This window comes from Muscardinus avellanarius (genome assembly GCF_963383645.1).
Source record: "Muscardinus avellanarius genome assembly, chromosome: 10".
Taxonomy (NCBI): Eukaryota; Metazoa; Chordata; class Mammalia; order Rodentia; family Gliridae; genus Muscardinus; species Muscardinus avellanarius.
The window spans coordinates 64,262,592-64,275,031 of NC_137796.1; the positions used below are offsets into that span (position 1 = coordinate 64,262,592).

The following is a 12,440-nucleotide window of genomic DNA, read 5'->3' on the forward strand; positions in this document are numbered from 1 at the left end:
GTGTTGCTAAACCAAAGCTGGTCTCCTGCCTGGAGCAAAGGAAAGAGCCTTAGAAAGTGAATGGAGAGGAGGCAGAAGCCACACACCCAGGTAGGTAGAACTTAATGAACATAGAACCCAAGTGAGAGGAAGAAATCAAGAAAAAAGTCACCAATGAAATTGTGCTTTTTCAACATCCATTCCTTGGGAATGTTCTGTAAGAAATGTAGTTTTGATTAATGTCCTTCCACAGAGGCATTATCTTCCATATTGTTATCTTTCTCTTAAATGTTTTTAGGATACCTCCTTTTTCTTCCGTGACCTCCCAGCTTATTCTCAGTGAGAGCTAAAGTTCTGGGCTTCAGCTGTGAGGGTCTGCAAGGTCTCACAGTTCTTTTGCATTTAGGCTCCTGAGAATCTCTGCACATAATTCAGGAGGCTTCTACATAAAATAATTGCAGCATATTATAAGCAAATAAAACAGTTTTTCTAGGATGACATAAATAATTATACTTAGATGGGCACACCTGTAATCACAGTACTGAAAAGGCAAGGACAGGACATAGCAATCCTGGTTGTTACTTGATTTCTTTCAATTCTTGTAATACAAAAGAAGATAATTTGGATTGAGAAATCTTGACTGATTGTTATAGATTTATTTTCTTGTGTGTGTGACCTGGCCTTTTCTTGTGATGCCTTTTTTATATTTACTTTTGTTTATTTAATTACTTATTCATTTGTTTATATATTTTTGGTTCTGTGGATTGAGCTCCAAGCATTCTATCTCTTGCCTACACCCCCATCACTCTTTATGGTTTATTTTGAAATAAGACTTCAGTTAGTTTCTGAGACTGGCCTTGGTCTCCTATGATCTCTCTGTCTTAGCATATTCACTACTGGAATTACAGATGAGCACCACCATGTCTTGATTCTTGAGCATTTCATATTCTATGCTTGACCTCTCAGATAATAATTTTGAATATAATGTGGTGTGGAGAGGATCTACTTTATTTTAGATGTTTTTGTTCTGATTGTGTCAAGTATAGAAATTTGCATATTATTTTTCATGTTGAGAAATATTTTTGATACTCTTTCTCTAAAGAGGTTATTTGTGACCCTGGTTTATGCCACCATCATTCCTGAATTCCAATTTCCTGTAGTTTTGTTCTCTTGATATTTTCCCTGATTTTTTGAATATTCTGATCTTAGACCCTTATGTTTTATTGAACGTTGACTGAGTGTACAATATATAAAATCCCTGTTTCCTATGACTGAGATTCTATTTTTTATTTTAAATTTTTTTTAAATTTTATTTTATTTACATTTTCTCCATGGTTTTTTAAAATTTCAATTTTTTATGGACTTTTCTTTCACATACTGTGTATTCTCTGTGAGTTCCTTGCTTAGATCTTCTTTGAGATCTAGAATTGCATTAATGCAATTTCTGGTTTCTACTTTTACTATCAACCCATCTGCATTTGTAGACTTTACTGTTATGGGGTTGTATTTCTTCTTGTCTTGTTGGTCTTTTCTCTCATGTTTTTAGGGTGCTAAAAATTGAATGTCTGTTTTGGGTTTTCTATTTTCTCTTTGATCCAAAGTGCATTCTACCACCGAGCTACACCCCCATTCCTGTTTTTACTTTTATTTTGAAACAGGGTCTCACTTGGTTGATGAGTCTCAGTATTGCGGAGGCTATCCTTGAATCTACGATCCTCCTGTGTCATCTTCCCAAGTATTAAAATTACATCCATGTGTCACCATGCCCACCTAACAGTTGATTTAATTATACCAAAAATCCCACATGTGAAAAGTCTTATGTGGAAGGAAAATTGTTGATATTATATATGGTAGGTCCCATTGGCTGAACGGTCTGAGAACTTGAAAGATTTTGAATCATAAAAATATCTCAGCGTAATTTTAAGAATAATTTGTAGATATATGTTTTATAATAGTTACAAAACTATTAAATTTCAAAAATTCTAAAGAAATGGAAGTCATGACAACAGAAATTCTGTGCGATGTATGACTTAAATACATTAAGATGTTAGGAACATTTGTTAGAAAATATCAAGATTTATACAAAAACATAAACAGTTCTTTCTTCAATACATAAATAAATAAATAATCAAAGAGCCTCCTATCTTCATCTAGGGATTGTCCTCATGCCTTAGAAACTAAAGTCTAACAGCCACCATGGAGTTAATAGCAGTTTCACCCACCTGTCTTTCAGATGGGTCTTGGTTCAGTATAAACTTTTTATATTTGTATATTTAGAGAGGATGAAGGAACTGAAGATTTCTATTCCTTTAATTTGGTTGTATGCGATACTAGGAATTAAACATAGAGGCTTTTAGTTTCTCAATCACATTCACAGTCCTGCTTATTTTTTCCTTTGAAATAGGTGTTTTGCTGAATTGCTGTGGGTTGTGCTAAGTTGTTGAGGCTTACCTTGAACTTCCAGTCCTCCTGTCTCAGTCTCCAGGGTACTTAAATTTCAAGCTTGTGACCCCATGCCCAACATTCTGCACTTTTTAATGCAGAATGTGTGATTTTATGTATTACTTTGAATAAAGTGTTACGTGAAAGCAATAAGCAAGATAAATTGTTATTTTAATTCTTATTTCTTTCAGTTGTGTCTTTTCAGTATACCGGAACACCTATATCAGAGGCAGGAGACCAACATATTTTCCAGAAAGTGAAAATTGAAAGGTATGAAAACCATGACTGTGGTTATTTACATGTAAGTGAAGATGAGCCAATGAGGGATAACTGGAAAGAACAGAGAGTATGCCATGCTGGACATTACCAGTGTGCAAATTACACCCATGATGACACTGGACAAAAAGATAAAGACTATCAAACATCTCTCAGAAATCATTTCATGCCAGTTATATCAAACCTATGTAAACATAATACAACAAACATTGATGAAGGACAATGTAAATGTAAAGGTAACAAATCTTTTTATCTGTGTTCACACATTAGTCAACATCAGATACCTGACAAAGGAGAGACCCTACACAGTGGCCGAGAACACAGTAAGTCTTTTGTTCACTCCTCTGATCTTGTAGAGCATTTGGGATTTCATACAGCAAAGATAGAGGATCAGTGTAAAGAGTGTAGTCTCTCTTTTGCTTATACCTCAGCTCATGATGTGCATCAGAAAATCCAAACTAGACAAAAATCCAACCAATGTAAAGAAGGTATTAATTCTTTGACTCGCATTTCATATCTTGTAGAGCACCAGAGTATTCACGCTAGAGAGAAATCTTACAAATGTAGAGAATTCCATAAATCTGTTGCCTATAGCTCAGCTCTTGTAGTACATCAAAGAGTGCACAGTGGAGAGAAACCCTACAAATGTAAAGAATGTTGCAAACACTTTTCTTCTTCCTCAGCTCTATTTAGGCATGAGAGAGTCGTCCACACTGAAGACAAACCCTACAAATGTAAAGAATGTAGTAAATCTTTATCTTATTCCTCAAGTCTAATTATGTATAAAAGAATCCACACTGGAAAGGGACCCTACAAGTGCAAAGAATGCAGTAAAACTTTTGTTCAAAATTCAAGTCTCAGAGTGCATCAGAAAACCCACACTGGAGAAAAACCCTACCAATGCAAAGAATGTAGTAAAACTTTTGCTCGCAACTCAAATCTCAGAAAGCATCAAAGAATCCACACTGGAAAAAAACCTTACAAGTGTAAAGAATGCAGTAAATCCTTTGGTCAAAATTCACATCTCAGAGAGCATCAGAAAACCCACACTGGAGAAAAACCCTACCAGTGTAAAGAATGCAGTAAAACTTTTGCTCGAAAGTTATATCTCAGAAACCATCAAAGAATCCACAGTGGAGAAAAACCCTATAAATGTAAAGAATGCAGTAAAACTTTTGCTCAAAATTCAAGTCTCAGAGTGCATCAGAAAACCCACACTGGAGAACAACAACCCTACCAATGTCAAGAATGCAGTAAATCTTTTTCCTATACCTCACATCTAATTAGGCATGAGAGAACACACACAGGAGAGAAACCCTACAAGTGTAAAGAATGCAGGAAAACTTTTTCTCGCAACTCAAATCTCAGAAACCATCAAAGAATCCACACTGGAGAAAAACCCTACCAATGTAAAGAATGCAGTAAATCTTTTTCCTATACCTCAATTCTAAGGAGGCATCAGAGAATCCACACTGGAGAAAAACCCTATGAATGTAAAGAATGCAGTAAAGCTTTTGCTCACAAATATACTCTCTGAAAGCATCAAAGATTCCACACTGGAGAAAAACCCTAGAAATGTAAATAAGGCAGTAAATCTTTTACTCACAACTCAGGTCTCCAACAGCACCAGAGAATCCACACTGGAGGGAAAACTCGACAAATGTAAAGAATATAGCAATCATTGTTCCTGTTCCTAATTTCTATTTAAGTATGAGAAAATCCACATTTGAGAAAAACACTACAAACTTAAAGAATGTAGTAAGTCTGCTCTAAATTCAAGTTTTATAGTACGTCAGAGAAAACACACTGGAAAGAAGCCCTACAAATATAACAAGGTATTACATAGTTTTCTTGTTTCTTAACTCTAAAGATGACAGACTGTGACAAAAGAAAAAGGTATCAGTTGAGTTGTAGTAGTGAGGTCAGTCAAACTGCTGTGTGAGTTCTAGACACTGCTTCTTTATTAGGGCAAGAAAATTAATTTTGAATGTGTGATATAAACCAATTTACCAATTCTTTTTAGGGAGAAAAAGAGCCTGTTTTCCATTAAAATTCTGTAGACTATTCAATATAAAACTCCTTTGCAATCTTTGAATATCTTGGTTGTTGGAGAACTTTTAATTCTTCACAGACACCTGAGAAAGAAACAACTCTTTGAAATATCTATAAATATTTTTCTCTCAATATTTACTAACACTATAAATTTTTATAGCAAAAGCGAGAATGAAAAATTTAACATCACTGTTTGAGAAGAAAAATATTATTTGAATGCTTGTCATCTGTATTGTAACATCATAATACAATGGATTTTATTATATGCCTTTAGATTATGTGATAATTTTACTTCATTTATGTAATAAAACTGAGTAAACTAATGTTTTAATGCTGAAATTCAATAAATGTAGTAATATTTTAAAGAAATATGAAATGCTTCCACATTTTTCCAGACATTGGGAAAAAGACCAGTGTACATCCCAGTACCAGAGTATTGGGTAACTTGATTGAATGGCTTCTCTTGTATTCTCTTTTCTGGAGAATATAAGACGTTACAATTAAGAATGTCATACACATAAGTTATATTTGTATGAATGGACAGTGTAATTTTTAAATAAAATTGTAATAAAAGCAATATTGTAATACAATTATGAAGTAGTCTTAAGAGAACACGAAGGACCAGTGAGGACCAGGTCTAGATGCCCCTTTCATACAAGGTGGATATGGACATGTGGTTCGGCATAGCACCTGGTGTAGCTTAAACTCACATCCTGTTATGCTCAGAAAGGAGTCTCCATTAGGGATTATAATGAGTAACAGATTAATCTAGTCTTGCTTCAGGCACAGCCAGAGTTGATTATTGCCCTGAACAAGCCCTGATCCTTTTTGTTTGATAAATATCATAAATGAAATGCTGCCTGGAGTTTGTTGTGCTTCTCCACCCTCAGGAAAATGAGCAGAAACTTCATTCCTGTGTTCATTTCTTCTGTTCTGTTTCACGATACGATTAGCTCCCATATTGAGTTATGAATTAATATTTGAAACATTTACCCAGTATATTTCTTTATTCATGTTCATTTTCAGTTACCGTTAAATAAATACCAGTTGTTGACTTTATTTATATAGAAAAATATACAAATATATTTAACTAAAGATGAATGGTTTTACCCCTGTGGGAATTAGACCCACTGGCAGTACAACACTAACCAACATCCACTTCCTTTTTAAAAATTTTAACCAATGACGTTTTTAAGATTCCAAGGCTGGGCTTTGAAATCGTGATCATCTGCCTCTACTTGTACACAATTAATAGTATTGGTCCTTACCAAAATTTGCAGTCCAAATATATTTTATAGGAGTAAGAAAATGTAAGCCAGACAAGGTAGTACACATATGTAATCCCAGGACTTAGGACGCTGAGACACACGGGTCTGGAAAGCTTCTGTACAGCAAAGAAAATCATCAAGAACCTCAACAAATAGGTAACAGAATGGGAGAAGATTTAGGGATTAGACTGTTGCTGGTTTTGTAGGTCCTGAGACATGTCTTTAGGTTGTTTATTTGATGACTCTTTCTTCTTCTTATGTGGGCACTCAATACTATTTCAACGCTGCCTTCAAAGTGTCCCATACATTTTTGCATGTCATGTCTCTATTTTTGTTTAGTTTTAAGAGTTTATTTCTTCCCTTATTTCTGATCATATCCAATCCTCATTCAACTGTGTATCATTCAATATTTATGTATTCATATACTTTATTTTGGTCCTCTTGTTAATTGATTTTGTATTTTCATTCCGTTGTGATCTGAAAATGTGCAGGAAATTATATTACATCTTTTGAATTTGCTGGTACTTTCTTTGTGGCCCTGGATGTGATCTACTTTGGAAAAGTTTCCATGGACAGCTGAGAAGAATGTGGAGTCAGCTCCTCTAGGTTGAAAAATTCTGTATATGTCTATTAGTTTCATTTGGTTTATAGTTTTATTTCTTTCTTTTCTTTTTCCTTTTTCTTTTTTTTTTTTTTTTTTTTTTTTTTTTTTTTTTTTGCAGGTCTGGGGATAGAACCCAGGGGCATTTCACCTCTGAGGTACAGCCCTTGCCCTATTATTTATTCTTTATTTTGAAACAGGGTCTCACTGAGTTGCAGAGGCCCTCACTATGTAGCTGAGGATGGCCATGAAACACAATCCTTTGGTTTCAGGCTCCCGAATGCTGGGATTACAAGTGTGCGCCACAACGCCCGTCTTACAGTTTTCTTTAGTTCCGAAGAGTCTTATCTTTTGCCTTGAAGATTGTATGTGGGTTTACTTGAGACATGATGTCCTGAAGAGTTTGTTTTCAAACTATATTTTGTGGGCATAAACATTTACTACCATTATCTATTCTTCCAGAATTTATTTCTATTGCTGTTTTCATTTCCGTTATTGACTTATTTTATTCCAGGCCCCTTTTTGATTCTTTCTTAACATCTTAATTTTCTCTTTTATTTCTGGTACACTTACTGTGAGGATTCGAGATTCTCCTTCTTGCATTTCTTGAAGGTCATTATTTGTGATTTCCCTTATTAACTCGCTGTTATTTTTTCCCCATATTTTCAGAATTCTCATGTTTCTGTTTCTGTTGTCCTGGCACCTTCTTTTTGTTTGTCAGTCAGGTTTTAAAAATTTATATTATATATTTATTAAGGCAAGGAACTATATAGAACACATTGTTCTGCTTAAGGCATACTTGGGAATAGACCATGGTACAAATTATTGCACATCTGAAACCACAGTGCATAACAGAATACCTGCATAAAAAATATGAAGTAAACCAGGTGTATTTACCTGACTTATGTCATGAATGCAGATTGGAAGAAAAAAATAGATTTTCCTTGTCAAAGTATGCTGCAGTTTGAGAATATTGGCTTCCTTGTTTCGTACCTTTAGAACCAATACTCACCAACCACCATCACATAGGCTATTAAAACACATTTTCTGTACCTGAATTTCGTCCCTTTCTTCTAATATATTATTGGCTTTTAGAAAGCAATAGAATACAAGGTGATCTTTATACTTATATTTCATTGAGACACCATTCAAGGGAATTCTGCCCCCCCCACCTACTATTAGATCTAATTTACATTATACCCTGATATCCACAACTTCCAGTTACCTTCCCAAACCCTTGGTGTTTTGTAAGTCCAGGCATGTTCAATTTGGATTTGCAATTTGAATGCTATAATATCCAGTCACAGACCCCATCTGCTCTTTTGATTTTTGTCTTTTGGATTTCTTCTTTCTTCTGATTATCCATTCATGACCTGATTTGTTGGAAACTTGACCATGATTGTAGTGCTTGCCAGCTGGGTTCCTCTCCCAGAGGGAGGGGGGCTTCAGGGGAACAGTATGAAAGGTTAAAAAAATTCTGAATTTTCTCATGGGTGGCTGTGGGTCAGATTCACTGCTCAGGATTTAAAAGTGCCTCTTCATGTGTAAGGCAGGTAGTTCTACCTAGAGAAGGCTGGATCACACTTCTGGCATGGGAATGGGCGGTTTCCCTTGTGTTTGCCCTAGTGCCTGGTCAGTTCATCAGAGCAGGCGAATTTCTACCCACCGCCTGCCTAAGAACAGTGGTAAGGTTCCTCATCCATGTGGGTTCACAAGTGTGCCTTGAGATCAGAACTCTGTATAGGTCTTCCCGCAGCCAGCATAATCACAAGCGTGAGTGACCATCCATTTAAGAGGCCACGACCTTCTTCCCCTCTTTGGCTTGGGCTCCTCTGGCAAGTAGGAACCAAGTGGCATTAGGTCTTGGTAGTGGAGCGGTGGGACCTGTGGCTGCAACTGGTGAGGCAGGAAGGGTGGGTAGTTGGGTCCTGGATGGGGACGGAATCCTGGAGGAAGCGGCAGGGTAGGGTGGCAGTCCCAGCTGCTCAGCGGTTCCTCAGGACTCAGGTTATAGTAGCTCTGCAAGGGAGCTAACGCCCCAGAGAGAAGCCGTGTGCTCTCATCCAGTGCCCATCGCTTAGCTGGGGAAGTCAGTGTGCTCTCAGCCGGTGCCCATTACTGAGCTGGGGTCCTGCGCCCAAGTGAACTTCAAGAAGTCGACCCACAGTGCAGTAGGAGACACCTCCTGCTTGATCTTGGGGCACCTGGTGGAGGTCCTCCTCTGTAGGGCGCCACCACCACAGGCTGGCTCCCTTGTGGGATGCTTTTGCTAACACTGATAACCGACGGGGTTCTGTACTTGCTGTCAGGGGCGCCCAGGGACGCCTTCAACACAAACTTGCCCATCAGTCCAGCAACTGGTGGCTCCAGCTGCAGCAGTGGAATTCGGGCTGCAGGAGCTCGGCCACTAAGCCGCCAAGGGGCTCAGGTCGTTAATGTCCGCCAGGTTGTACAGAGCTGTGGAAGCGGATGCGGACTCCAGAGGCCGCTGCCGCCAAAGCCTCCGGGTGCCACGCCCGTGTCACCCCCGGGAGGGTTAGATAGCTGACACTACAGGTGGAGGGCGCACTGGTAGGGCCGCTACTGGATGGGGATGACTAGGAGACCTACGTTGACTAGGATGTGTGGTGGCCATCGCCTTCTGATGAGACGAGTTGGTGAGAATAAAGTCTAGGTCCTGGAGATGGTTGAACTCCTCCATCTCCCTTCGAGGAAGGAGGGCCAGGGTGCTACCGCTGTAGCCGCACCGGCTCTGCCACTCTTCAGATCCCTGGCCTGGGTCTCCACTGCCAGGCCCTAGGGGCGGCCGGGAAGCACCAAGGGAAGTCACTTCAGTTCGGGAGCTCCTCCTGCCAGCAGTTATTCGGGACACCTGCTGGACGCAGTGTCTTCTCCCTTCACGCCAGGCTGGACGCCAAGGTGGATAAGCAGAGCATCGCTGACTCATTAATGTGGAGTCCCAGAAGGTCCTCGGGAGCCCAAAGCAGCGGGCCTATCCGAAATCCAAAGTCAACGAAGGAGGGGTAAAAAACTTAAAAGCAGAGCCCAATCCCCCAAAGGCCCAAATTGCCCAAGATCCTTCTTCTTTGTTTTAAATATAATTTGAGCCTCCCTCCCCGCTGGCTGGCCAATGGGTGTTGCCCCCCCAGAGCCGCAGCCCGCAGCCTCTCACTGCGAGCCTAGGATGTACGTTGTTCTTATTTTTATTTCATTATTGTGAGGATGTATGTTGTTCTTATTTTGATTTCATTATTGTGTGTCCCAGGAAGGTCTTCCGTAGGAAAGATCTCCATGAACACATGAATGGATTGCAAAATGATGGGAAATACACACAGTGGAATTCTATTCAGGTGTAAAGAACAAAATCATGGCAATAGCAAGATGATGGAAAGATCTGGAGAACGTTAAGTGAGATCAGCCAAGCACAGAAAGAGAAGAGAGTCTGTTTTAGTTACTCCGTGTATTCCTTTGGGCAACCCAGAACAGAAGACAACCAGTCAGTAGTCAGCAGAATGCAAAAGAAATACTGGAAAACAAAACAGGTCTTTATTAAAGCAACAGGAAAAAAGAAGATGAGCATGTGGTGGCTTCAGATGCTGAACTGCATGCTAAGCTGGAGGTTTCACGGCAGTCAAGAGACCAGCACGGAACTTCTAAAGGTCATTGGGAAATATCCGCTGAGACTCATGTTATATCAGAGGAAGAAAGTGAGCCAGGGCTCTTCCTAAAGTGTCAAGCAGAGCGGGCTGCAACTCAAGCTGGCAAAATAATGGATGCCATCATTTTGGCGCTGTGCTCTTCAGCCAAGCTCAGATTGGCCTTATGTACTCCTCTGTCTCGTCTTAAGCAAGAAGTAACAACATTCAGGCAAAGGGCAGTATCTGATACCTTGCTGACAGTTACCCGGATGGAGCAGGCCCACACAGAATCTAGAGGAGAGAGGAGCTCTGCTGTGGATGAAGGATGTGTCCCAAGAACTGGATCCAGGTACCTTGAGACAGATGGAGACGTTCAGAAAAGTACAGATCCAAGTGAGAAGTAGCAAGGGTTCTTTTGACAAATTAAAGACGGGTGTTTGTCAGAAGGTGGATTTACTCGGAGCTAGGCGCTGCAATATGTTATGCCATTCACTCACTACATACTGGAGAACACTGCTGGATTCTGGGAGAAAACAGCTCGAGTGATGTCCCAGATCTGCGAGGCCTGTATTGGCTTTCATCCATATGATTTTGTAACTCTCAAGCGACTGCAAGATACTCCAAGAAAGCTTACTGAAGACAACAAAGAAGAATTAAAAGGCAGTTTTGTTACTGAAAACCTCAATAAGGTAGTTTTGTCAGAAGAAGCAGCAAGCTTTGAGAGTGAATCAGCAGTTGCAGAAGATCTATCTACCCGTAGATTCACTGGAAGGAGAAGATTTTGAGAAGGAATTCTCATTTCTGAATAACCTAAGTCCGGGTTCATCAAGCACTGGTGACAACACCCAAGAATGCCAGCCTTCCTCCGGGAGCCCTGGCGCCTGGCTCCTGTGCCATAGCCTCCTGAGGTGTCTGCGCCTCTCACTCAGTCCTCTGGGTTCCTCCCTTCACAGCTCTTTGGCCTTGGTCTTCATGCTGCTGGAGTGTTCAACAGCTCGGTCTCCCAGGAGAGATCAGAACATCTGACAACCTGCCAGTGCCTTCACAGAGTCCAGAGTTAACAAGATCCCCCAACAATGGTAACCAAGCCATGTCAGCCTGGTTCAATCTATTTGCAGACTTGGATCCACACTCAAACCCCGACACCATTGGACACTCGAATGATGAACTTCTTACTGCCTGACTCAAGTTGTAATGTCCTTTCAGGGGCCTTGAGACATTAATTTTGCAACATCTTGCCTTTGTGAAAAGGTTTATATTGTAACCCCCACACAAAAGCATGGTGTTTGTGAATATAACACCTGTCAGCCAACTTGACTCAGACAGTAAGGACCACATTTGAATACATTAAATATATCTTTAGTATGTTGGATTTGCAGCTGTTGCTACTATGTGGAAATTTTGAGAAACCACTGAGTATGTAATATTTAGATACCAAAATTTATGTCAAAATGACAGGAATAATTCTACCAATTAGGAGGAGTTGGGCTTATTTCTTTGGAAAGTGTTTTATATTTAAGTTGCCTTACCAGTCATGAGAATTCTATGTGTGAATAAAGGATAGCATGTTAAAAAAATTAATTTGAAGGTGTATTTTCCTTTTTTAAAAAAATTTCTTTGTATACAAAGTTCTTAGTAAAAGTTGTAAACTCTTATAAAAATAGACAATAAGGCAAGTGAGTAGATCGGGGGTGGCTGCGCCTCTTGGACTCAGCAGTGCCCCCCCACACACACTGTGGCCAGCACAGGAGCGGTGGCCAGGGCGGTGGGCAGTTGGTGCCACCAGGTGAGAAGGGCTATGTCGGCTTGGAGATGCATTTTGGGGAGTGGCGCAGGGTGAGGAGTCCTGGGGGGCAGTGATGGGCCATGGGCCTGAACCCCAGGGGAGTTGCCAGGGGCCGGGGAGGAGCACTTGGTGGCTCTGCCACTGCCGCCACCACCTCTGCTCCAGTGTGCCTGCAGCCATGCTTGCTGTCTCGCATCCAGGGAACTAACTAACTCTAACACTCTCTCTCTCTCTCTCTCTCTCTCTCTCTCTCTCTCTCTCTCTCTCTCTCTCTCTCTCTTCTCTCTCTCTCTTTCTTTCTTCCTTTCTTCCTTTCTCTCCTTTCTTCCTTTCTTTTTCTGCAGTACTGGGGTTGGAAATCAAGAAATTCTACCAGAGCTACACCTCCAGTCCTATTT

At 40.1% G+C, this 12,440-nt stretch overlaps 2 pseudogenes across 2 annotated transcripts; one reads left to right on the forward strand and one right to left on the reverse strand.

The window, feature by feature from the left end:
* Window positions 1-8,142: 8,142 nt before the first annotated feature.
* On the reverse strand, window positions 8,143-9,554 carry LOC308268600 (Krueppel-like factor 4; annotated as a pseudogene). The gene has a single exon. The product of its transcript is annotated as a Krueppel-like factor 4 (transcript).
* A 13-nt stretch (window positions 9,555-9,567) lies between these two features.
* Window positions 9,568-11,439, forward strand: LOC308268601 (islet cell autoantigen 1-like protein; annotated as a pseudogene). Its single transcript has 2 exons — window positions 9,568-9,641; window positions 10,028-11,439. The product of its transcript is annotated as an islet cell autoantigen 1-like protein (transcript).
* Window positions 11,440-12,440: the final 1,001 nt, after the last annotated feature.